Source organism: Coenobita brevimanus, chromosome 62 (genome assembly GCF_032717465.1).
Source record: "Coenobita brevimanus isolate Jiangsu-jjx chromosome 62, ASM3271746v2, whole genome shotgun sequence".
Classification (NCBI taxonomy): domain Eukaryota; kingdom Metazoa; phylum Arthropoda; class Malacostraca; order Decapoda; family Coenobitidae; genus Coenobita; species Coenobita brevimanus.
The window spans coordinates 34,009,738-34,037,544 of NC_137015.1; the positions used below are offsets into that span (position 1 = coordinate 34,009,738).

General features: G+C 44.8%; 1 protein-coding gene, 1 long non-coding RNA gene, 1 other non-coding gene and 1 pseudogene across 3 annotated transcripts in view; 2 read left to right on the plus strand and 2 right to left on the minus strand.

Annotated features, from left to right (window-relative positions):
• LOC145404118 (tRNA pseudouridine(38/39) synthase) overlaps positions 1-27,807 on the plus strand; it is a 126,572-nt gene that overhangs the window by 86,331 nt on the left and 12,434 nt on the right. The gene's annotated exons all lie outside the window — the stretch shown is intronic.
• Positions 1-27,807, minus strand: part of LOC145404122 (uncharacterized) — a 67,335-nt gene that overhangs the window by 1,341 nt on the left and 38,187 nt on the right. The window lies entirely within an intron of this gene.
• LOC145404175 (5S ribosomal RNA) lies at positions 7,751-7,869 on the plus strand (annotated as a pseudogene).
• On the minus strand, positions 8,346-8,464 carry LOC145404211 (5S ribosomal RNA). Its single transcript, XR_013898143.1, has one exon. It is a non-coding gene; the product is annotated as a 5S ribosomal RNA (ribosomal RNA).

The following is a 27,807-nucleotide window of genomic DNA, read 5'->3' on the forward strand; positions in this document are numbered from 1 at the left end:
CCTTGACCTGTAATCATTATTGAGCATGTTAGTGACCATTCTACAGATTTTTTTTTTTTACTTTTTTGTTATTTATGTTTTCTCATAGTACATCGTAAACATTCCATCTGTGGGGTCAGGAAAAAATAAAAACATATGAATGCATCAGCAGAAACTCTGTCCCATAACAGCAAGGCTTCAATATTTTTTAACACAAGCACAGACTGTGGTTGTAATGGACTTTTCATTATAATGGAATTGATTCCTCACAGTGAGGCCATTATAAATGAGGTTCACCAAATCTATCTATTTCTCTCTCTCCCTCTACGCACACACACACACTCCATTCACTTGATATGTGAGTTTCTATGACATGAAATGCCTAAAGCACGACAGGGTGGTGAAAAGGTTAATCAGTAGTGCATGAGATGGTTTTGAAAACATGAAATTGGGGCAGCAAAGTGAGCCAAATCTAGTGTCACACCGCAGAGAGTGACCTACCCTTGTGAAGCGCAAGCTCTATCACCGTCACGAGCTATGGCCGTGGATAGTGAAGATCTACCGATCCAAAACATAAGCAAAATCCTGGCAGCCTTTGACAAGTTTAAAGATCAAGTGCAATGAAAAAAACTGTAAAGTGAGGGCTCAAGAGGTTTTGGATGCCATAGAAAACAGCTCCATTATTACCGAGACAGGCATGCCGAGGAAGTGAACCAAAGGCATCAGACTCTGATCATCACCATCTTTACAAGAAGATGCAGTGCCCTCAGCATCAGTTGAGGATGACGATGATGGTGCATCTGTTGTGTCTGCCTTGGGCATTGAGGGGTTCATGACATGTGGAGCGTGGTGGTGATGGTGGTGGTGTGATGGTGTTGGGCGATATGGAGGGTGATGGGACCGGGGCACTGTAACTGCCTTGCCCTGCCTTGGAACCCCATCTCCTGCATAGATTTTAAGGTAAGGGGCTATTGTGTGGGTTATGCTTACTGTGTACATCTATTTAATGTCTTACATAGGTAAAATGACGGACTAGGGGCCAAAGGGGTGACTTTTGAGGCGGCGGCCACAACAGTTAGGATTTTCCCCATCGTTATGTTTCATCTTTCGTTTTTAAAGGCTCCAACATGCTTGCATGCGTCACCCTTGGTCACCTAATGGCGGCTCTCCATGCTGCATGATCCATTGCAGCCTCCCTGTTCAGTCCCTTAACCCTGAGGTCACTTGATGACCTCGTCCCATGTCTTTCTCGGTCTGCCCCTCATAACCCCACCCCCAATATTAATGCATCTCACCTTCCTCACCCAGTTATTATCCCCCATCCTCTCCACATGTCCAAACCATCTCAATCTACCTCTCCACATCACAACACCAATACACTCCAGTTCCATTCTACCTCTCAACTCTTCCATCATAAACCCAGTCCCCCCAGACCTTGCACGCAGGGACGCACTACACATCCACCTAATCATTGTCATTTCTGTACATCTGAGCCGGCAAATATCCTCCTCCTCTACTGCACAGGTCTCACTACCATACAGCATTACACTCCTAACGCATGCTGCATACAAAGACCCCTTAGCACTTAGGGAGAGTCCTCTCAATGTCAGGAGAGGCAAGAGCTCCCTGAACTTCTTCCAACCACTTTTCACCCTAGCCACAGAGCTAGCTCAAGCCCCACCTCCAGCACACAACATGTCTCCCAAATAACAAAACTCTTCCACACACTCAAGAGATTCACCAGCAAGTTTAATCCTTTCACGCCTGACATTCTCCACCTGCTCTCCCTGACACGCCGTATACATAAAATCAGCATTATCTCGCAGTCTACCTCTGATACCACTACATCTCTTGTGCATCCATTTATCACAAACACCGCACAAGATGGAGTTACTTCCCACGCCCTTGTGGCAAACTGCACATGGCCACTCTCCCTCGTCAATGACAGTACCGCCACCAACCGTAGATATCATTACTTTTGTTTTATCTGCATTTATCTTTAAGCCCTTGTACCCCATACCATCTCTCCACTTCCTAAACTTTTCCTCCACCTCCCTTCCATTCTCTGCAATCAACACCAAATCATCAGCATACAACATCTCCCACGGGAGTCCGTTTCTAAAGTCAAGTGAGAGGGCTTCAAGTACCATGATAAACAACATGGGACTCGAAACTGATCCCTGATGCAAACCAACATTCACGGAAAACTCCTCACTCAAATCTCCATTCACTCTTACCTGGGTGTGAGCACCCACATACATAGCCATAACCACCCTAACCAGCCGCTTCTCCAAGCCAAGCTTTCTCATTGCCCATTTCACCACCTCTCAAGGTACTCTGTCAAAGGCCTTTTCCAAATCAACAAAAACAAACTACAGATCCCTTCTCCTACCAATATATTTTTCCTGAAGCTGTCGAACAATGAATATGGCATCAGTGGTCCCCTTACCTGGCATAAACTCAACCTGCATCTCATCAGTATTCACTCTTTCTCGAATCATACCTTCTAAAACTCTCTCCGTTACCTTCATTATCTGATCTAAAAGCTTTATACCTCTATAATTTCCTCTTTCCAGGGCATCACCCTTCCCTTTATACACATTTACAGTTACACTCTTCAGCCAGTCATTTGGGACAACACACTCATAAATAATCATATTTATCAGGTCAGTGACTAACCTCACCCCTATATCTCCTGAGGCCTTCAACATTTCGGCAGTCAACCCAGACACACCTGCTGCCTTCCCCACCTTCATCTTGCCTATTGCCTCACTCACAGTAGCAGCATCAATCAAAGGCCAAGGGCCAAACACTGGATCTGCTGGCTCCAAACCTTCCCTGTCCCAGTCAAACTCCTCATTCAATAACCGGCTATAATGCTCTCTCCATGCATCTTTAATATCCTCACTGTTCACCACTACCCTTCCTTCATCATTCTTCACACATTGCTCACCTACAGTATAATATCCCGATAATCCCTCTTCATCTGATTTGACACCTCAAATATCATATTATTTCTTTCCCCATGATTTAGGTATACCTATATATCTCTATACCTCTCTTCTAGCCCTACGCTTGGCAGCCAAGTATTCCTCCTTGCTATCACCCTTCTTCCATTCCCAGAAAAGCCTTCTTTTCTCCTTACCTGCAGCTTCTACACCCTCATCCCACCACCAAGTTACTTTGTGTCTTGATGGTCCTCTTGTCCAACCGCATGTTACATCAGTAACTCTCAAGAGATTGTTCTTGAGGGCTCCGTACTGTTCATTAACACCTCTGTCTACAGCTCCCTGTTCAGCCACCACTCTCCTCATCTCGCTATGGAAGGCATCCCTTACTGCTTGGTTTTTCAGCTTCCATATTTTCCTCCCATATGGTATGTTATTTGTAAAACATGAAATTTCTAGAGAGTGAGGTCTTCTACCACACAAATTCTTGCGTATTAAGCAGATGGACTGAATACACACACACACACACATACAATAGAACCTTCCTATTAATGGACTACAGTAATTGAGGGAAGACTGATCCAGTTGTATTATTCTTATTGTATCGTTCATAAAGGCTCCAACATGCTTGCATGTATTGCCTTGGTCACATAATGGTGGTTCTTCATGCTGCTCAATCTCTGGCAGCCTCCCTATTCAGTTCCTTATCCCTGAGGTCACACTCATGACATCATCCCAGGGTTTTGTCAGTCTGCCTTTCACAACCCTACCCCAAACATTCACACTTTTCATTTCTGCACCCAGTTGTCACCCTCCATCCTCCCCAGATGCCTAATTCATCTAAACCAACCCCTTCTCATCACAACTTCAATCCCATCCTTCCTCTCAACACTTCAGTCGTAAGCCTAGTCCCTCCAGCCCTTGCATTCAAGGACACACTACATATTCATCTAATCATTGTCATTTCTGTACAATTGAGCCTGTAAATATCCTCCTCCCTTACTGCCAAGGTCTCTACCATACAGCATTACACTCCTTACATGCCACATACAAAGATCCCATAGCACGGCGGGAAAGGCAACAGCTCCCTGAACTTCCTCCGGCCACTCCTTACCCTAGTCACAGAGCCAGCTCCAGCCCCAGCTCCAGCACAGAACATGTCCCCCCCCCCCACCCCCACCCCCACAAAAAAAAAAAAAATCCACACACACAAGAGACCAGCAAGATCAATCCTTGCATGCCTGACAGTTTTTACATGCTTTCCCTAACACACCACACATGAAATTAGCATTAACTCACAGGTTACCTCTAATACCACTACATCTCTTATGAACCCACTTATTTCAAATACTAAAGAAAAGATGGAGTTATTTCTTGCCCCCTTGTGGCAGACTGCACATGGCCACTCTCCCTCTGCTTTGACAATATCACCACCATCGTTAGATATCATCACTTTTGCTTTATTGGCATTTACTCTTGAACCTTTCTACCCCATTCTATTTCCTAAATCTTTCTTCCGCCTCCCTTTCATTCTCTGCAGTCAACACCAAGTCATCAGCATACAACATCTCCCATGGGAGTCTATTTCTGAAGTCACGCGAGAGAGCATCAGACAAAATGACAAAGAATAAGGGACTCAAGACTGACCCTTTATGCATGTCAACATTCACAGGAAACTGAGCACCTACATATATATAGCCATAACCACTCCAACCAGCCACTCCTCGATCCCAAGCTTTCTCATCACCCAACCACATCCCTTGGGACTGTCAGAGGCTTTCTTCAATTCAACAGAAGCAAAGTACAGATCATTTTTATTTCATATATATTTATATATATATACCAGTATAGTTTTCCTGAAGCTGTCAGATAATAAATATGGCATAAGTGGTCCCTCTGCCGGGCATAAATCCAAAGTGTTTTTCATCAGTATTCAGACTCCTTATCCATTCCCTCTAGAACTTTCAAAGCTTTATGTCTCTATAATTTCCCCTTCCCAGGGCATCACTCTTCCCTTTGTTCACATCTACAATCACACTTTCAGCTAGTCATCTGAAACACACTCATATTTAATCATGTTTATCAAATCAGTAACTAAACCTACACCTATATTTCCTGAGGCCTTCAGAATTTCAGCTGTCAACCCAGACACACCTGCCACATTCCCCACCTGCATCCTGCCTGTTGCCTTGCTCACAGTAGCAACTTCAATCAAAGACCAAGGCTGTCCACCACTACCTTTCCTTCATCATTCTTCACACAGTGCTTACCTGTGACATCCCAGTTTTCCCTCTTCATATGGTTTGCCACCTTATATACCATATTCTTCCTTTCAGTGCTATTTAGGTTATCCAGTAAGTCTCTGAGACTCAACTTTTTTCCTGTTTACCTCCTTTCTAGCCCTGTGTTTGGCAACCAAGAATTCCTGTCTGTTACCATGTCTTGTACATGGTCTGCTGTGAGTCTGGTGTCGTATGTGTGTGTGTGGGGGGGGGGGGCACACATACAGTGTTTAGTGTGATAACGGGGAGTACCAGTGTTCAAGTTTACTGCTGCTGATTAGTGTAATGGTGGATTGGGCCAGGGCAATCATCAGCTTGTTGTCCTAAACTCCAGTGTGTTGAGGTAGTCCTGTTGCAGTTTGCAGGTTGTTTACAGTGTGGTGTGTGGTTGTTACAGTGATGTCATATGCATATGAGGCAATTTTTGTGGGCGGCTGGGGTATGGGAATACATGTATCACGCATGTATAGGCTGAAGAGTGTGGGTGAGAGAATGAAACCCCATGGAACTCTTGGTGAGGAAATTTCGTGTTTGTGATGACTTGCCCCAGAATATAACATATGCTTGTCTACCACCAGAAAATTAGTTGTCATTTTGGGTTGCTATCTATATTTGTGCTGTATATGTTGGTGATTAGTTTGTGACTGGGGATAACAAATGCTTTATTACTATCTGTTGTGGTGAGAAATGTGCATTGTGCAAGTGTCATGTAGTTCATGCCTTCCAATGCTTGCTGTGTGAGATTCTTCAGTAAGATGTTTGTAGGGTGTGGTGCTTAAAATCCATGTTGTGAAGGAGCAAGGGGGATATGGGGAATGACTGTTGAGAATGAGCTGTTCAGTTATTCTGGATGGTGTGCAAAGTAGTGGATGGGTCTGTATGAAGAAGGGAGTGTAGGGTCTTTGGTTTAAATGATGATTGTTCCATGTTTTCAAATACTAGAAATGCTACAGCATGCATATGTGTAGTTGATGATGTTCAGTGGAACTGTCAAGTATATTATAGAGCAGAGAGGTATCTGTGGAGTGACTAAGTGCTGTTAAAGAGGCCTTCCCTCCTCCCTTTCTTGGGTGCAGGGTGGCTCAGTGGTAGAGCATTGACTCGGGACCAGTGGGGTCGTGAGTTCCAGCCACGCCCAGCAGCTGTCATGCTGGGAGGGTAGTGCCCTCCTGTCACCTAGCAGGGCTGTATGATCTAATAAGATCTAGCTCGGGGAACATTTCCCTTTTTCCTTCTTTTATATATACTGTATGTATGTATGTATTTATATATACTGATGTATGTGGATGAGTTTGGGAGTGTGTTTAAGAAACAGATTCTGAAGGTGAATGTAGGGAAGAGTAAAGTTATGGTCTTCGAGAGACATAAAGTCACTGAATGTACAGTGAGGTTGGATGAGAAGGAAATGTAAAATGTGAGTACGTTTAAGTACTTGGTTGGGTAGTGTGATGTGTAAAGATGGAAGTTTAGAGGGTGAAGTGCTTGAAAGGGTACAACAAGGAAGAAAGGTTGCTGGTTCCTTGAAAGTAGTGATAAGAAGCAGGGAAGTGAGCGTGGAAGTGAAAAAGTTACTACATGACAGTATTGTAATACCAACTCTAACGTATGGAAGTAAAGCTTGGACCTTGTTGGAGGCACAGAAGGCAAGAGTGAAAGCAGTGGAAATAAGTTACTTGAGAGGAGCATGTGGAGTCACATGGAGAGACAGAGTGACAAAAGAGCAAGTGAAGGAGCACTGTGGTGTGAATGTGACAGGAAGTGTTAGGAGAAACACACTGAGGTGGTTTGGCCTTGTGGAGAAGATGGAGAGTAAGAGACTGACGAGGAGAGTGTATGTGAGTGAGGTGGAGGGGGGGGAGAGGGAGAGGGAGGCCAAGGATGAGATGGAGGGGAGAGGTATATGAGAGAGGGGAGTGTGAGCTGCGAGCAGGGCAGTGAAATGGCGTTGGACAGGGCGACATTGAGCCAATCTGTGGTCACCACTTACGGGATTAAGGCGTCTGGCAATAGACAGATAGTATATATATATATATATATATATATATAGTTCTTGGGGCCTTTTGATGGTGTCTTTGTATGGGAGAGGTAAGTTTGTTGCATATATATATATATATATTTATATATATCATCATCATCATCAGCCGTTTGAGTATCCACTGCAGGACCGGCCTATCCTGACCGAAGTCGGGACGATACAGCCAATGTATCTCTACCAAGTGGCTTAGGCTGTCTGGTAGAGATTGTATGTAGGGTGAGAAGTGCTTGTAAGTGTAATTGTAGTGTTGGAGTGGCTTTGGATGTGTGTGTAGTCTGTGAACCAAGTGTAATCGGCCTGCGCAAGCTGACTTGGTGCAAGCATACTTTATAGTAAGCAACACTGGTTCAACCACGGCACCCCTTGTGTCCGCCAATGCAGTACGTGGCCAGATAAACACTCCCAAAGAGTATTACCCTGGCGGAGCGCGAACCCTGGTTCACCCGTGTACGAGATGCACACTCTACCACTGTACCACAGAGGCTCATATATATATTTATGTATATATTTATGTATATACCACGTTGAGTACACCGCTTCCTGTCCGATCAGTGAAGTTAAGCAACGTTGGGTCTGGTTAGTACTTGGATGGGTGACCGCCTGGGAACACCAGATGCTGTTGGCATCCCTACGTGTCAAGTGGGGTTGGTGGAGGATTAGTGCCCCTCCCTGTAAAACAATTAACTCTAAGCCCTTGGCCACCCCGTTTGGGATACATGGCGTCTGGCAATGAATGAATGTTACTGAACTTTGTAATGTGCCTGTTTAGTAAGTGTTCTGTTTTTGCATTGCATTTTGCTTAACCCCTTCGGTACTGGACCTCCTACTGCACGCGACGTGGTGTATCCCAGCTTTTTCCCATGGTGTACTGGTGCAATATTATACCAAATAAGTGTCATTTATCTTATGTAACAAGGAACTATTCAAAACCACTTTGTAGTAGATCTGAATTAAGTAAATTATATATCAGTAATAATCCATCCATCCATCGCCAGATGCCATCTATCCCAAACGGGGTGGTCAAGGGCTTAGAGTTAACTGTTTTACAGGGAGGGGCACTAATCCTCCACCAACCCCACTTGACACGTAGGGAGAACGTTATGCCAACAGCATCTGGTGTTCCCAGACAGTCACCCATCCAAGTACTAACCAGACCCAACGTTGCTTAACTTCGCTGATCGGACGGGAAGCAGTGTACTCAACGTGGCATGGCCGTTGGCATCAGTAATAATAATAATAATAATAATTATCATCATCATCTACAATACTAAAAGAACAAATTACAAAACTCACAGAAACAGGAAATTACCTCTCAGTCAAGAAAGTATTTGAAAGCATCTCCAGGCATTGTAAGGGGTGAGAGACCTAGCGCAGGATTTGTGCCTGAGAATTGTGCAGTGAAGCGTGGTTTTTCTTCCGGCCGCTTATCATTGAATATGTCCGACACCAAGCACCAGCCTCCCTCCACGACACGTTCCTCAATATCACTCGTTTCGTCACTTATTTCACTGCTTGAGAGGTCGTCATCACTCTCAGATCCACTATCACCTGGTATAAATTCATTACCAGAACTACCACTGAGCTCCTCCGCCATGTTGAGAAAAAAACGGCAGAAAAAAACACGAAAAAAAACAGCTCAACACTCCCCTCAGTGACCACAGTAGGCAACTGATCGGTTGAGCTGGCTTGCTGATAGATCATAGACATCACAGAGTCCCTAACCAAGAGTTCCCTGTGATTGAATGAGACCAAAAAGGGGAGGAGCTAAAACTGGACTAATAGGGGTGTCCCGCATTCTGTATCAACACCTGGAAGCCTGGGCCAGCTGCTTTGTACTTCCCAGACTCATCACAATAATTTGACGTCGGGGAAACGTCATGGCCCTGCCAACCGGATGGATCATGACGTTGTATTTATGTCATGGTATAGAAGGGGTTAATCTGCTTCCTTGTTTTTTCTGTATATGAGACATGATTGCTCAGGTTTAGATTGTTTATATAGTGATAGTGATGGAAAGACAATGTGTTCACCAAGTTGTGTTGAGTGCAACTGTTGGCGAACAGAAGGTGATGTCTAAGAAGGAGGGGGTGCAGTCTGCCTGGTGTGGAATAAGAATGTATTGTGAATTTTCACTGAAAATGTAAATATCGAGTTGTGAAGCATTATAACAAAATATGCGTTAGAAGTGTGTTGCGGGGAATTTCTGTCAGTGCTGATTCAACAGTAAAAAAAAAAAAAAAAGTGGCAGCAGTATTTTTTGTGGAAAAAGACAAAATAATGTACTGGTATACTTTGGGATGCTGGTTGGGTGTTACTTTAAGTTAGGTTTGCTGGATTAAACTGACCCACTGGATTGTCAGGTTTGGATGATTTTGTTAAGTTTGATTAACCCTTAAACTGCGGGCTTGTTTATCTTTGACTTGTGGCTCCCGCAGGCATATTCGCGCTCCGACAGACTCTAAAAATATTTGCCAAAAATCAGTTATTAGTCCTAGAATATTAAAATCACATATGGCACATACTGTACCTTCAGCTTTCTCCTTGGGTGTTTGTTGAGCCTTCATCGAGTACTGTAGGACTTGTGGAGACCTCTGAAGTTGGGTAACGAAGTTTCCACTTTACACTTCCCGACAACTCGTAATATGATTACCACAGTCTGATATTATCACTAGAAACACTAATCTATGATTCTTAAATAGTTTGGAATCCATACTCCCCCAAAAAAAACACTGTGAAAGCAATGAAAATTACGAAGGCATATGACCATCCCACTTCCGATCGTTCGCCGCTAGTGTTGTCTATTATTCGTAAAAACACTCACAGTTTATATTTCTGTTACTATATAACACTTACATATATCTACAGTCTTTATCCATAAGTTTCCTTCAGTAATAGTAGTTTATTGTCACTGTAGGGATTCAATTTCTTTCAGTAAAATACGTAGCATTCACTTTCTCGTCCTGTATACTAGCACTGAGAGTGAATGTCACTTTCACCTTCACTCTCATAACTCATAGTATTTATACATGCTAGAGTGAAACTTTCACTTTCATTACTCTTAGTATATATACTCGTATTCTTATAATACCACTCATTTACATTTCTATTTACGTTCTCTAATTTATTTACATTATTTACATTTCTATTTTATTTATACTGTGTTATGCACTGTCACTTGAAGTAACTTATAAAACTATTTTCCACTGTTCACTTATATTTATATTCAATGCTTTCACTTGCTGTTTACACATTATTTACACATTATTTACAATTCCACTTGCACTGTTTTACTCAATAAAAAGATCATAGTCACTCTCTTATCAATTGTCAGCCCTTTACCTCTTTCCACACGAGGTTTAGTAGGGGGTAAAGGTCACAGGGTCCTTTGCATGGGGCTAGAAAGTGGCAGAAGTTAGCAGGAGCAAATCAGACATACTCCCACTTTCAAAGACGACAGTGAACTGATAGTAGTGGCCTCCTGCAGCCTGGCTAGGGTGAGTGCAATACTACTGTAATGCTGGGTTGAATTAGGCTCGACTTCTCGTACCAATTCAACTCAACGCGGAGCGGGGTCCTCTTTCGAGACCGGAGCTAGTGCAATAAAGAGAGGTAGGACATAAAAACCTTCGGCAACACCATACATGTATATTACTTCAGTCAGACACAGGACACTTCAGTAGACATTACATCACAATATAGAGCAATACAAAAACCTTATCTAAAATATTGTGTATCTTGCAGGATACTAGCTTTCTAGATACTAATGACAATACAACAAATCTTAGTACTAGGAGTGCAGTAAATACCCGTGTGCGCGGAGAGCGTGAGGGGAGAGGGGGGGGGGGGTTGTGATCTACCAGGAGGAAGTAGGGAGACACGGAGAGTGACTTGAAACGGCGAGGAGGAAGTTATGGTACTATTTAAGGAGGCCCGATATTAGCAAGGGAGTTTAGGTGTTTTCTGTTGGCGAAGATTCTTTGACAACTCTGGTTCTTATTTTGACTTTAAGAGCGGGAGTGAGGAATGGAGAGAGTTTTTAGGAATAGCGTGCGGAGCAGGGGAATATCGTAATTACTCGCCGTCCTCGTTGTTTTGGTGACACTAGGTTTCTGTCGGCACAACTTATGCATTACACATCTCTCCGATATGTTATGTAGACTCTCACTTCCCAACGCGTAACAAAGTCGGAACACTCGTGAATACTATTCCACTATATTACTCAGAGCTTAGCCAATAGCACTCCAATGATATTTTAGTCTTTCTTTGGGCTCTAGAGATATATCCTTAGAAAACTTCGGGATGACACTCGCACGTATTTTCACTTGAGGTCTCAACCCACATTCTCGTCCTTCAACGGGGTATTATGTCCTGGTTTACCCCAATGGAGATTACATGAAATTACTGCACCATACTTATTCTAAGAGAAAAGGAGTCACACTTAACCTACTTCACGATTATTACAGGATCACTCGTATTTCCTCATGAAGAGAAACACAGACACATCATTGGTGATCCGGTCGGACTGAGGGCGTCGTCAGGGTGGGGTGAGCCGAGAGGGCACGGGGCGACTCGCGAGGGCGTCCTCTCACGTCCGGGGGTTTCCGGACTGGGCTCCGGTGTAAGGCCCTTAGGACTGGGGCCGAAGAGGTCTAGGAACCTCTGGGTCAGGTCCCGGCGTCGCGGGGGCGTGGTGAGGTCTCGCCCGGGTGTCCTAGGGCGGGCCGGAAGAGGCGACGGACTGCGGTCTCCCACGAGCAGGGGCGCCGTCAGGGGAGGACTGCGGCAGCGGCTGTCACGGGGGCCCGACAGGTGGGTCTTCTCAAGGGCCACGCGTAGGGAATAGAGGCCAGGGGAAACAGGGAGGTCTCCGAGAATTCCCGGAGTGAGGCCCCTGGAGTTCAACCTCCGGTCGTGGAGACGTCTTTCTCCTCACTATACCCTGGGAGCGACCATCGATCGTCTCTACCGGAGTGCTGAGGGAGCGACCATTGATCGTCTGTACCTGAGCTTTAGGGGAGCGACCATTGATCGTCTCTACCTGATTTTTATGGGAGCGACCATTGATCGTCTCTACCGGAGTGCTGAGGGAGCGACCGTTGATCGTCTCTACCTGAGCTTTCAGGGAGCGACCATTGATCGTCTCTACCTGATTTTTATGGGAGCGACCATAGATCGTCTCTACCTTGTTTTTAGGGGAGCGACCATTGATCGTCTCTACCGGAGTGCTGAGGGAGCGACCGTTGATCGTCTCTACCTGAGCTTTGAGGGAGCGACCATTGATCGTCTCTACCTGATTTTTATGGGAGCGACCATAGATCATCTCTACCTTGTTTTTAGGGGAGCGACCATTGATCGTCTCTACCGGAGTGCTGAGGGAGCGACCGTTGATCGTCTCTACCCGAGCTTTCAGGGAGCGACCATTGATCGTCTCTACCTGATTTTTATGGGAGCGACCGTAGATCGTCTCTACCTTGTTTTTAGGGGAGCAACCATTGATCGTCTCTACCGGAGTGCTGAGGGAGCGACCGTTGATCGTCTCTACCTGAGCTTTCAGGGAGCAACCATAGATCGTCTCTACCTGATTTTTATGGGAGCGACCGTAGATCGTCTCTACCTTGTTTTTAGGGGAGCGACCATTGATCGTCTCTACCGGAGTGCTGAGGGAGCGACCGTTGATCGTCTCTATCTGAGCTTTCAGGGAGCGACCATAGATCGTCTCTACCGGGTTTTTATGGGAGCGACCATAGATCGTCTCTACCTTAGCACTATCAGAGCGACCATAGATCGTCTCTACCTTAGGGGCGCTGCCTGGAGTATAGTTTCTGACTCCACCCCTAGCTAACTCAGTGATTCCGCCACGCGAAGGTAGTGTCTTTTGCCTACGGTGGTGGCGGCGTGGTGGTTGAATGTCACAGGGGCGCATGGCCCGGGCTGACATGCGTCGTTGTTGCCCGGAGTGGTGGTGGCTAGTGGCGGCTACCCCGTGGGGTCCAAGTGGGGGTGTCGGCATTCTCGTGGGCGAACTCCGTTGTTTCTGGTTCGCCCTGTTGTCGGGGATACTATGGTATTCTCCGGGATATTCTGGAGTACCGTATGTGTGTCTGTTAAAGCCACGCATTTCAACTACCAACTTCAGCCCTGTGAGACCTGCTAATATATAGCAATGAAATGATTGTCAGGAAACCAAGACAATACATTATAAATTAGGTAGTTCCAGGTGAATGTAAATATCACTTAGGCTTCTCCCTTCCCTCCTTATATGTATATTTATTACGAAAATAGATTATACGGCATATTTCAAGGGGAAATAAACAGCGAAAATTAGCGAACGAGTGCATGTGAGGTGTTGTCAGGTGATAATTAGCCAATTCCAGGTGTATGGCACTATCACTTACCTTATTTCTTTTTTGTATATATTATTTGGTATAAGAATAGGGCATAGGGCTTATTTCATTCATTCATTCATTGCCAGACGCCATGTATCCCAAACGGGGTGGCCAAGGGCTTAGAGTTAATTGTTTTACGGGGAGGGGCACTAATGCTCCACCAACCCCACTTAACACGTAGGGATATCCTAGCTGAGGGGAGGAGAGAGGGTTGGTACAGGGCTTATTTCAATGGATGAAATCAGTGGAAAATTCCAGGGAAGATTTACTTAGCGTAGAATACAGTGTGGTGGTCTGCAATAATCAGGTAGTTCCAGATGAATGTAAATATCACTTAGGCTTCTCCCTTCCTTTCTTATATATATTTTTATTACAAAAATAGATTATACGGCATATTTCAAGGGGAAATAAACAGCGAAAATTAGCGAACGAGTGCACTTGAGGTGTTGTCAGGTGATAATTAACCAATTCTAGGTGCATGTATGGCACTCTCACTTACCTTATTTCTTTCTTGTATATATTATTTGGTATAAGAATAGGGCATAGGGCTTATTTCAATGGATGAAATCGGTGAAAAATTCCAGGGAAGATTTACTTAGCGTAGCACGGCCGGGCAGGCGAGAGGATAGGGTAATGGAGGGGAGGTAGGGAGGGGAGTCAAGAACGGGGAGAAATGGCTAAATTGTCAACAATGGATGGGAGTACAGATGAGATTAGGAGTGCTGACTAGTGTTGGACATTGGCATTACTGATAGATGATACAAGCCACCACTTCAAAGCCTGGGCGAATTCAAAATAACACAGAAGCACAAAAGTGTCGCTCCGCTGTATGATCCCTTGCTCCCAAGCGTCACGAAAGTGACGCCACGTGGTTAAGGGGTTAAGTATGTTTAGACTAGGCCAGGCCAGGCCACATTAGGTTAGGTTAGCTGATAAGGCTGTATGTCAGATTAGTTTGATTTGGTTAAGTAAGGCTAGGCCATGGGAAACTTGAGTTTTCCCATGTTTTTTTATGTTATTTGTAGAACTTATGTTTTAATTTATCTGGCAGCTGACCAGATTTTTGCATTTCCCCACCCTTAAACCCCCTTCCCCACAGGTCCCCAATATCAGCCAGAGTGGAGGGAGGGCATATCTCTAAAACTGGTCATGAAGATCCAAAACATACAGATCACATAAATATATAATCAGAACAAAAACCAGTGTTTTATGGCAGAAAGGAATATGGGATGAAGTCAGATATTTATTATTGTGGCTTCAACTACTTATCATCCTTTAATGCTGCCTTACACAGGCTTTATACTAAACAAAGATTAAAAAGCCGTAATTTATAAGTGTACTTTTGTGTACAGTATTACTCTAACCTTGTTGTAAAAAATATATATATATATGACAGTGATTGGGTGAATGTGCAGAGCGTCCTTCAGTGCGAAGCCTGGGGGAGCGGCTTGGTTTACCATAGTTTGTGATGAGGAAAGGTAGATTAAGATGGTTTGGCCATATGGAAAGATGTGTTTGTGGAATGTACTTGTAGGCAGAAGTTGCTTTAAATAAGGGTTAGGTTCCAGCAAGAAATATTTTCTCCTCGATTATTTTAATAATTATATTTAGTACTACAAATAATTGTCGAAATTTAATTAAAAAAAAAAATATTGTAGTCATTGTATTATATTTTTTTCATGTATTTTTGTATGTATTGCTATGTTATGTATCGTATTAGGTTTCTTTCTAATGCTTCCATTATCCCCTCCTGCCCTGCCCTGCCTTCATCTGCTCTGTCTTTCCTACCATCCCCAACCCTGCCTTGTCATCCCTCACCCAACCCTTCTCTATTGTCCCTTACCCTATCCTTCCCTGCCATACTTTATCCTACCCAGCCATGGTCTACCCTACCCATCCCTGTCATCTTCTGCCCTATCTAGCCTTGCCTTCCCTTAACCTGCCTGCCTTGCCACCAGCAACCATACCCTACCCCACCCAACTTCCCCTTAATATATTCTGCCATCCCATACCCTACCCAGTCCAGCCATCCCATACCTTGCCTTCTCCCAACTCTGACCTGTCATGCCTTTTCCTACTCATCTTCCCTTCCCTATTGTGCCTCTTCTTATGCTAACACTTCTCTCCCTACCCTACACTTCCTTTCTCTACACTACCCTGCTTTCCCCTACACTACCCTTTCTCTTTCAACACAACATCATCTCTCTTCCTACCTTACCCTGCAGAGCCTGCCCTGCTCTGGCTATCCCTACCCTGACCTTCCTCTCACTACCCTGACCTCCCTTTACTTCCACAATCCTGCTGCTCCCTATACTGCTTCTTATTATACTGCTTCTTGCCACCCTGCCCTGCCTTTTCTCACTGTCTAACCCTTCCCTGCCTTTTCTCACTGTCTAACCCTTCCCTGCCTTTCCCTACAATGCTTTGCCACCTTTTACCCTGCATCTCCTTACCCTGCTTTGTCTTTGTCTACTATAACCTACCCTGCCTCTTCCTACATGGCTACTCATTCCACCTCTTTGCCTACTATAACCTACACTGCTACTCAGTCCACCATCCAGGTCTGCGATTAGCTCATGGTGCATTTAAATCTTCTATTGAAGGCCTCTATATTGAGCTGGGTTTATCCTCTCTTTTCCGATGCTGTGCATTTCATTCTCTTCGATACTCAACCAAACTCTATTAGTCCCCTTCCCAGAGGCTTCCCATTCCTCCACCCACAGTAAGAAAATTTACTTCCTGTCCACACTTATGCCATCATTTTCAGATTCACATACAGTACAACCTCTGCTCTCCCATTCTTCCTTTTACCAATTCCAATTTCCTTCCTCTACATTTTTGTAACCCCCCCCCTCCCCCACGACTCCTACTTCCCACTCCTATTTGCACCTCTGTTATTCCTTGGTTCAGATCCTCTGCCTCACCCCTCATCCTTCATTCGTATTTTCTCAAATATTCATCTTCTCATTCTCTTGCTGTCCGTGTTTAACCCTTCGCGGACGATGAGTCAAAACGGTGTTAGTCTGAAGAGGAACCGATGACGCACTTGTCAATGTTGGTCTGAAGGGATGCTGATTAGGGAATTCTGGAAAAACAAAAATTCACCAAAAACTACTGTATGTTTTAGGATGAAATGCATCAATATTTGGTACATCATAGGGGAGGGTGTCTATTTCCAGGCAACCACTGTCAAATAGTCGGCATTCTCTTGGTTTTTGGTTTGAGGGAGGGGCCACTCTCGATTTTTGGCCATTTACTCGAAAACTATTGGTTGCATCAGAATTCCCACAACACCACGTGAAAGCTTGTGAAATTCTGCATCTAGACACGTGCTTAGTTCTTGCATTATGTGGGCAAAATTTTGTGCTTGAATGTAGGGTAGCTATTTTCAATGTTGAACAGTATTCTTACCTTGTTTTGGTACTTTCACAGTACTTTACTTGTCAGTTTTGTGTGTTTATTAGCTTATCATGTATTATAAACATCAGGGAAGATGATGGTATACAATTTATACCATTATAACCAATTTCTGGGGCAAGTAAAATACATGGGGATGTTTTCCTTTGTGCGCGAGTCCAGCCTGCCCTTGTGGGATTTTCTTTGATCACGTCTCACACACACAGAAAACTTATGGTGCGCGAGGAGGTTAAAACTGATGGGTCTAAAACATCAAATGGCACAGAATTTGCAACACTTTTTCCCTTTCGGTTCTATCACTTTACCTTACCATCTGTTGCCAGCATACAACAGAACTCTATGCGATATGTGTTGCCTCATGATGTATGCTTTACTCTTCATTATTATTTTTTGTTTTTTTCACCGACTCCCTTTGTGTACTTATCTTTTTGTCATCTTTCTCTGACTTGTTTGTAAGATACAAGAATAGCTCTTTCATTTATATGCCAGAAAGAAAAATGCACATATCTGCTTGGTCTCTAGTCATGTAGGTACACCTGGAAATTAACAGGTTTATTTATTTCTTTTATTGTTTTTTATTTACTTATTTTTTTGCTTGATCTGCTACCTCCTTGGGGAATTTTTGCTTTTATGTCATTCCAGCATCTGAGTACCTCCCTATTATCACTTCTTTTCTAACTTCAGGATGTTAGTCCTTGTCTAACATTTCTGCTAATAAATTCCATGCAATAAAACAGTCAGTTTCCCCACGGGGTAATCCATGTTGTAGAATAAGATGATGGGAAACTGTACTAGCTTGTCTAAATACCTGAATGTTGGACTAAAACAGGTATGTGTCATGTCTCCATGGCTGTTCACTTTATGCAGTCACCCATAGGCAGAAGGAAGAGGAAAGAAAGACATAAGAGGAAGAAAAGAAAAGCAAGGAAGAGAGGAAAGGGCAGCCACCCAAGACTAGCACTGTATGTATGTATATACAAAATGTAATGACGGAATTGTTTGAAGTACTCTTTGGACAAATATAAAATGTAACGATGGAAATGTTTGAAATACTCTTTGGACAAACTGTACACAGAGTTTGTTCTTATATCTGATTTACTACGTTGTAAATGTGTAATTATTTACTTATGTAACCCCCCCCCATCATTCCTTACCTCTACTTAGCCTGCATCACATCTCCTTTATTTCTTCCTACTTTCATCATCCTTCCTCTCCCTACCTCCTCAGCTTCCCAACTCCCATTCCTTCGTACATCTTCACTGCTCCCTCCTCTCCTCCCTCATTCTTCCTCCTCCTTTCTTCTTCCCTCCCCTTTTCTCCACTTACCCTCCCTCCCTCTCCACCCTTCTTTTTCCACCCACCCTCCCTCCTCTACTTTTTTTTTTTTTTTTCCACCCACCCTTCCTACTTCACCTTCCTCCATACTTATTCTCCATTCCTATTCCTTCTGTCCCTATTTCCCTCTCCTCCTTGTCCCATTCCTAACCCTCTCCCATTCTTCCACATTCCTCTCTTCCTCCCCCATTTATTCTTGTTTCCCTTCCCCTTCCTCATTCCTGCCTCCCTCCATCTTTCTCCTTTCACCCTCCTCCTTTGTCTCAACCATCTGCATCTTTATCGCCTCGTCCAACCTCTTTGTCCTCGCTTCTCTTCCTCTCCTCCTCCTCTTCCACCCTCCTCCCCCCACCCTTTTTTTTCCTCCCCCCACCAATATGCCCCCCCCTGCACACCCCCTCCCCCACCTATACACCCCCCTCCCTCCACCTGTACACCCCCCTCCCCCATCTATACATCCCCCTCCCCCATCTATACACCCCCCTCCCCCCACTTGGACACCCCCTCCCCCACCTGTACATCCTCTTCCCCCCCCCACATGTGTCCCCTCCTCCCCCCACATGTATGCCCCCTCCTCCCCCCACATGTATGCCCCCTCCTCCCCCCACATGTATGCCCCCTCCTCCCACCACATGTATGTCCCCTCCTCCCCCCACATGTATGTCCCCTCCTCCCCCTACATGTACTTCCCCTCCTACCCCCACATGTACACCCACTCCTTCCCCATGTATGCCCCCACATATACACGTGTTCCTCCCCCCCCACATGCACGCCTGCTCCTCCCCCCCACATGCACGCCTGCTCCTCCCCCCATATGTACTGTACGCCCACTCCTCCCCCCACATGCATGCCTCCTCCTCTCCCCATCTGTATGCCCACTCCTCCCCCACCTGTATTCCCACTCCTCCCCCACCTGTATGCCCACTCCTCCCCCATCTGTATGCCCCCTCCCCCCACTTGTACACCTCTCCCCCCCACCTGTATGCCCCCTCCCCCCCACCTATACATCCCCTCCCCTCTCACCTATTCATCCACTCCCTCTTACCTATACACCCACTCCCTCTCATCTATACATCCCCCCTCCCCTCACACTTATACATCCCCTCCCCTTTCACTATACATCCCCTCCCCCCTCACATATACATTCCCTTCCCCCCTCATGTACTGTATACGTTCGCCTCTCATGTATATGTTCCCTCCCTCCCTCATCCCCTATATGTTCCCTGCTCCCCTCACCAATACATCCTCTTCTCCCCTCACCTATATGTCCCCTCCCCTCCCCCCCTCACCTATATATACTCTTCCCACTTTCACCCCCCTCACCTGTACATCCCCTCCCCCACCTCACCTACTATATATACTCTCTTCCCCCTTTCACCCCCCTCATATATGTGTCCCCTCCCACCCTCACCTACTGTATACCTCCCCTCCCTCCCACTCACCTATACGTCTCATTCCCCCCACCTATACACCCCTTCCTCTCACCTATACATCCCTTCCCCCCACCTATACTTTTAGGTTATCAAGGTGTTTAGTAAAGTTTGGGTATTTTGAAATGTTTTCCATTATATTAATAACCAATCTTCATACAGTTGTGATGTACTATACTCATATAGATATTGATTATCTGTGAATGCAATAATTTGTGTGACTTAAGCTGCATCTCTAGATTCATAAGAATTTATGTACCAGTAAGTCATAAAGATGCCAAAGGTGAAAGATTTGCATACATAAGATCTGTCAAACAAATACAGCTGTATGAAATACTGTAAATTTATTTAGACTTTCACATATTTTTGTATTCACCTTTTTGAAGTTAGGCATCTTTATGACTGTCACTGAAATAAACTTAATAACTTATGATAATGTAGGATGCCACTGACATATTTACAGAGTGGAATGCACCAGGGTTGGTAATTTTAATTAGGCAAAAAATTCCTATATAGAAAATTCTTTAAGTCAGTATTTACAATGACTGACAGAAATTTAATCTTTATAAATATCAGAGTAACAAAATTTTCATGTTTGTAAATATTCATAAGATTATTTATATAATTTAAGATTCTTTTAATATAATTTTTTTTTTTAGCATTCTTTGGTCATATGACCAGTCATTTATAAATAGTTTTAAATTTCCTAAAGAATCATTATAAATATCGGCTTAAAAATCTTTACTGATATGAATTTTTTGCCTAATTTAAATTACCTATCCTAGAGTATTCCATCATGCAAGTTTGACTTAAATATGTCAGGGGTGTCCTACAAAAGGTTCATAAATACAACCTTATCATAAAATACTTTATTAACCCTTTAACCGCGGGTGTCATTCCAGAATGACGTTGCAAAAACTGGACCAAACCGCGGGTGTCATTCCAGAATGACGTTGCAAAAACTGGACCAAACCGCGGGTGTCATTCTCGAATGTTTGTGAATATTTTGAATACCCCGCGTTTTTTCCGTGCGCCAATTGTTTCAAGGGAGAGTAGCTATTAAGTTCTTTCACTCCAGCAGACCCCCACCTCCCTCTTCCCCCCCTTGGGGCCCCACCTCCCACCCCCTGGGCCCCCCACCCCACCCCGGACCAAACACGCATCAGTATCTGTCCAGCTGTGTGAGTGACAACACTGCTGATGTGATAGTGAAGTGCAGGCAATTACAGTGCCTTTTACCTGCCTTAGTGAACACAGAGTGGGTGTTTATCGTATGTGCAGTGTTCATATATGTTTATAGTGTTATTATCAGAATGAGGTTGGCATTTGGTAATGGTGTGTGAGCGAAAAATAGTGATTACAACACCGCTGATGTGGCAGTGAACTGCGGGTAATTACAGTGCCTTTTACCTGCCTCAGTGAACACAGAGTGGGTGTTTATCGTATGTGCAGTGTTCATATATGTTTATAGTATTATTATCAGAATGAGGTTGGCATTTGGTAATGGTGTGTGAACGAAAAATAGTGATTTTACACCCCTCACTTCTAACGGCACTGCCCGTCCTGTGAAAGTCAACAAAGTCATGAAACCTACATCAATGGAAAGCTGAAGGTTAGTACTTTCTAATGGTACCTTATTTTTTTCTCTAGCTTTATTCTGTGCAGAGTTATTAAGGTTTAAAGGTTTGTTTACATTTGGCTGAAACCCCCGCGGGAGAGGACAGTCAGGCCAAAACAATACCCGCGGTTAAAGGGTTAATAAATTTATTTACACTCAACCCCCTGTTACCACGCTTATCTGCTATCACGCACACATCAAATGCACAACCATACATGCTATCACGCACCCCATGACCGCTATCACGCGTCGAGTTTGAAGACAGACTAAGTGAAACTTATTCACGTGGCACTTCATACGAGGTTTGCAGAGGATACGATGGTTAATCGGAATGGTAACATGGTAAAATTCCCGATTATAGCACGGGCATTTGGAATGCATCTGTACGGATTCCTGCCGAGGACACGATAGACAAAAGTGACCAAAACCAATTCGGCTTCAAAGAATATATCGTACCACAACATTGAAATTTAGCCTAACACTGAATACTTATTAATATTGTATTTTAGAATAAATATCAATCATTTTGAAACCCTTATAAAGAGTTAATATTTCTTATACCGAAAAAACTGCGATGTCGATAAAGTAATCACGTGTTTACAACTGAGACAGGACTCTGACGACAGTGTGAGAAACGTGTGATAGCGTCCAAATTTTGTTCCACTTAAATGTTCCTCAGCCATTCCTGATATAAGGTACCATGTGATACCCCCTTTAGCTGTGGACACTAAAGAAATGGAGACAGCCAAAGAGATCTGGCGGCAACTAAGCCACTCCCAAGCCTCGGAACCCATCAAACCACCCAAGCCGTAATCCTTATAAAAGTTTGATGGCCTTTTATGTTGTTTATACTGTTTATACTGTTGTTATTAATATAACAATGCTTTATTTCATGTTAGAGGAGAGATTGGTGGGAAATCGTAGGCATAAAGTGGTTAAAAGTTAGAAAAATGGGCCACCGAAAAAACAATTAAAAATTTTCCCATTGATTGTTCAGTTCAGCTATCGTGTATTCATTTATCGTGCACGTTTCCTGTGACCAATTAGGCGCAATAGCAGGGGGTTGAGTGTATTTACAATGTTTCATGAAGGGGAGGGAGGAAGTAGGCAGGTAGAGTTCCAGCAGAGTTAACTGTTACTCCCAGTCCTTCATTTATGCAAGAGGCAACTCTGGAACTGTCTCTCTCTGTATTTCCAACTTCCTATGATCTCCGGTCTTTCAAACGCAGTGTGTCCAGGCATCTCAAAATGAACGGATATTGAATTTGACTCTCTTTTGAATTGTTTTTGTTTTTTCTTGGAAGGACTGGTTTGTGGGCTCCTGGCCTTTGGTTCCTTCCTTAATGCATTAAAAAAAAAAAAAGTGTGGGGGGGGGGGGTTAAGACATGTAGGTTGATAGTGACCAAGTGGAAGAGGCAGGTGATGGTGGTGGTGCTGGTAGCAGGCTGGAGGTTAGGGTGCTGGTCATAGAAAGGGTGAGGTAGGGTGGTGTGATTGTGTTGGGGGGGGGGGAGATAGGTATGGAAGTGGTGGATAGGGAGTCAGGTTGGTGTGGTGGTAGAGGAGGGGTGGGGTGGTGGTGGTGGTGGTGAAGGTTAAATGGTGGTAGTGGAGGGGTGAGGCAGGTAAGAGTGGTGGTGGAGGTGAAGGTTGGTATGGTAATGGTGGAGGGCAGGCAGGACAGGGGGCATGACAATCAGAGAAGTAAAGAAGGAATCCAGAGTAAGGGCACAGAGAGAGGCAGATAACAGGAATGCAGCTGGAGGTTGAGGGGATGGGGAGAATAGGCAAGGTAGAGGAGGGGGAGGGGGAAGAGTATGGCAGGTAAGGTGAGGGGAAAGGGAGAGGGTTGAGGAAAAGGGGCAGGGTAAAGGAGATAAATATGTAGGGAAGTGAGAAGAGATGGCAAGGAGGAGGAAGATAGTGGGGAAGGGGAGAGAGGGAGCAAGGGATGGGTACGGTATGGAAGGAAGCAGGGGGATTAGGGAGTAAGGAAACACAGGGAGATGCAGAGAGGGACAGGAAAGGCAGTGCAATGAAAGGGCAAAAAAATGAAGAAAGGGGTAGGAAGAGGCAGAGAAGGACAGAAAGATGCATGGAAAGGAATGCAGAGGCAAGGAGATGCAGGAAATGGAGGGGAAAAGACTGGGAAGAGCAGGAAGAGAGGGAGGAAAGAATGAATACAGAAGGCAGATGCATGGAAGTGTAGGCCATGGCAAAGTAGGGACAGGCACAGCAAGGTAAGAGATGACAAGAAAGAATAAGGTGGCTTGGATGGTGATGTACCAAGAGGCCAGGCAAAGTTGGAGATGACAGGAAATTAAGGAGATGCTAAGCAGGGTAGGGGATGGCAGGGCAGAGTATGGTAAAGAGATGTCAGGTAGGCTAATTTAGGGAGTGAAAGGGTAGGTAGGATCGGCAAGTAAAAGTAAGGCGTGGCAGGAAAGGGAAAGGCTGCACAGGGTGGGGTAGGGAACGGCTGGACATATTACGGCAGGGTGGAGTGGGGGAGGGAGATGGTACGGTAGGGAGAGGCAGAGTAAGGTAAGGAAACAGGGTAAGGGAGGGAGATGGCAGGGTTGGGTAAGTAGACAAGGTAGGGTAAGGATAGGCATGGGAGGGTAGAGAGAAGAAGGATAAGGTAAAGTAGGATAGTGAACAGCAAGTTGGGTTAAGGGAAGGCAGTATAGGATGAGATAAGGTATCATACGGAGAGGCAGAGCAGTGTTAGGAAGTGAGAGACAGGATAGGGTAAGGAAAAGTTGGGTAGGGTAGGAAGATACTGGGCAGAGTAAGGAGAGGGAAGGTAGGCTAGGGGAAGAGGGAGAGGCTGGGAGGGGTACGGAGTGGCAGGGTGAGGTAGGATATGCAAATACAGGGTAGGGTGAGCTGGAGCAGGTTAGTGTAAAGAGTGGGCGAGTGAATGAATGAATTAAATCCAAGTGCCAGACAGCAAAGATCATTTGGCACTATGTTAAGATTTGAAGGCATACTCACCATCCCAGCTTCCTTATTCTTTCTTGTCATCTCTTACCTTGCTGTGCTTGTCCCTACTTTGCCATGGCCTACACTTCCTTGCATCTGTCTTCTGTACTCATTCTTTCCTCCCTCTCTTCCTGCTCTCTCCAGTCTTTCCCCTCCATTTCCTACATCTCCTTGCCTCTGCGTTCCTTTCCATGCATCTTTCTGTCCTCCTCTGCCTCTTCCTACCCTTTTCTTCACTTTCTTGCCCTTTCATTGCATTTTTCTGCCTATTCTTTCCCCCTCTGCATCTCCCTGTGTTTCCTTACTCCCTAATCCCTTTGCTTCCTTCCATACCATACCCATCCCTCGTTCCCTTTCTCCCCCTCCTTACTCTTCTCCTCTTTCCCTTCCCTACTATCTTCCTCCTCCTGTAGCCATCTCTTCCCTTCCCTTCTCACTTCCCTTCCCTTCTCACTTCCCTACCTATTTCTTCTTAACCCTGCCCCTTTTCCTCAACCCTCTCCCTTCCCCCTCCCCCTCCTCTACCTTGCCTATTCTATACCCCACCCTCTCATTGTCCTCCACCTCCAGCTGCATCCTTGTTATCTGCCTCTCTGCACCCTTACTCTGGATTCCTTCTTTACTTCTCTGATTGTCATGCCCTCTGTCCTGCCTCCCACTGTATACCACCCCTTACCATACCAACCTTCACCTCCACCACCACTCTTACCTGCCCCATCCCTCCTCTACCACCATTCTATAAACCTTCACCACCACCACCCCTCCTATACCACCACACCAACCTGATTCCCTCTCCATCATTTCCATACCTATCTCCCCCCTCCCCCTCCCATTACAATCACACCACCCTACCTCACCCTTTCTATGAGGGCCACCCTAACCTCCTGCCTTCTATCAGGAACACCACCATCACCTGCCTCTTCCACTTGGTCACGATCAACCTACAAGCCTAACCCCCCCCCCCCACCAATCTGCTAGTTCTCTACCTGCCTACTTCCTCCCTACCCTTCGTGAAACATTGTAAATAAATAAATTTATTAATAAAGTATCTTATGATAGGGTTATATAAAAATTAGGCAAAAATGTATATTTATATATATATATATATATATATATATATATATATATATATATATATATATATATATATATATATATATATATATATATATATATATATATTTTTTCAAGCCCATATTTATACTCTTAAGGAAATTTAAAAATATCAATATGACATTTCCAAAAAAAATCTTAAAAAAAATATATATAAATAATACAAGAATCTTTCTAGATGTTATATAATTTATTTTAAGAGTATTATTAAACCTGAAAATTTTGTTAATGTATTTTTCATTTATAAAGATTCTTAACTTTCCTTAAGATTACAAATATTGGTTTTAAAAATTTTATAAATATGAATTTTTGCCTCATTACAATTACTTATCCTGGTGCATCCCACCTAGTTTGACTCAGTTATGTCGGTGGCATCCTACAGAAGGCTAATAAGTATAACTATCATAAAATAATGTATTAAATTTGTTTCAGTTGCAGTCATAAAGATGTCTAACTTGAAAAATGTGAAAACAGATATTGTTAAAGACTCTAAATAAATTTAAAGCATTTCATATGGTTGTATTTGCTTCACAGATCTTATGTATTCACATCTTTCACCTTTGGCATTTTTATGACTTACAGGTTATTTTATGAATCTAGAGATGCAACTCAAGTCAAACAAAATACTGCATTCACAGATAATTCTCTCTTTCTCTAACACAACTGTATGAAGATTGGTTACTAAACATTTCAAAATACCCTAACTTTACTAAACACCCTGATAACCTAAAGGTGTATAGCTGGAGGAAGGAGTGTATAGGTGGGTGGGAGGGAGGGGAGGTATACAATAGATGAGGGAGGGAGGGGACATATGTGATGGGGGTGAGAGGGGAGGTATACAATAGATGAGGGAGGGAGGGGATATAGGTGAGTGGAGAAGGGGATGTATTGGTGAGGGAGAGAGGGAACATATACATAAGGGAGTGGGTGGGAATGTAATGAATAGGTGAGGGAGGGAGGGGATGTATAGGTGAAGGGGGAGGGGACAATAGGTGAGTGGAGAGGAAATGTTTAAGTGAGGGGGGGAGAGGACTCGTAGGTGAGAGGACGTGTAGGTGAGGGGAGGAGGGGATGTATTGGTCAGGGGGAAGGGGGTGTATATATAGGTGAATGGGAGTGAGGGGAGGTATACAGTAGGTGAGGATGGGAGGGGACATATGTGAGAGGGGGAAGACAGTATACAGATGAGGGGGGGAAGGGAAATAGGTGAGGGTGAGAAGGGGATGTATTGGGGAGGGAGGGAGGGAATATATACATGGGGGGGGGGGAGAAAGGGAACGTATAGGTGAAAGGTGAGGGAACATACAGGAGAGAGGGGAGGGTATGTATTGGTCAGGGAGTGTACAGGTGGGGGGAGGAGTGGGTGTACATGTGAGGGAAGGAGAGGGTGCACAGGGGGGAGGAGGGGGTGTATAAGTGGGGGGAGAAGGGGGCGTACAGGTGGGGGGAGGAGGTGGTGTACATGTGGGGGGAGAATGGGGCGTGCATGTGGAGGGAGGAGGGGGTGTACATGTGGGGAAGAGTACAGGTGGGGGGAGGGGTGTGTAGGTAGGGGGAGGGGGCATGTTGGTGTGGGAAGGGGACACATAGGTGGGGGGGTGCACTGGTGGGAGGAGGGGGTGCGTAGGTAGGGGAAGGGGGTGTGATGGTGGGGAGGAAGAAGCAAAAGAGGAAGGAGAGGGGATAAGGTGGAAGACAAAGAAGAGGAAGAGAAGGGAGGACAAAAAGGTTGGATGAGACGATAGAGATACAAATGGCTGAGGCAGAGGAGGAGGTAGGGGAAGGGCGAAAGGAGAAAGATGGAGGAAGACAAGAATATGGAAGGGAGGAGGAAGATAGGAATGTGAAAGAATGAGAAAGGGTTAAGAAAAGGACGAGGAAGAGAGAAATTGGAAGGGATGCAATTGGAATGAAGAGTGGATATCGAGGATGGAAGGTGGAGAAGGAGGGAGGGTGGGTGGAGAAAATAGGAGGGAAAAAGAAGGGAGGAGGATAAAGAATGAGGGAGGAGAGGAGGGAGCAGGGAAGATGTGCGAAGGAATGGAAGTTGGAAAGCTGAGGAGGAATGTGATGGAAGTAGGAAGATGAAATAAAGGAGATGGGATGCAGGCTAAGTAGAGGTAAGGGTGCACATGTGGAGGGGGGAATGGGCATACATGTGGGGGTAGTGGGTGTACATGTGGGGCGAGGAGGGGTGCACATGTGGAGGGGGGAATGGGCATACATGTGGGGGTAGTGGGTGTACATGTGGGGCGAGGAGGGGGTGCACATGTGGGGC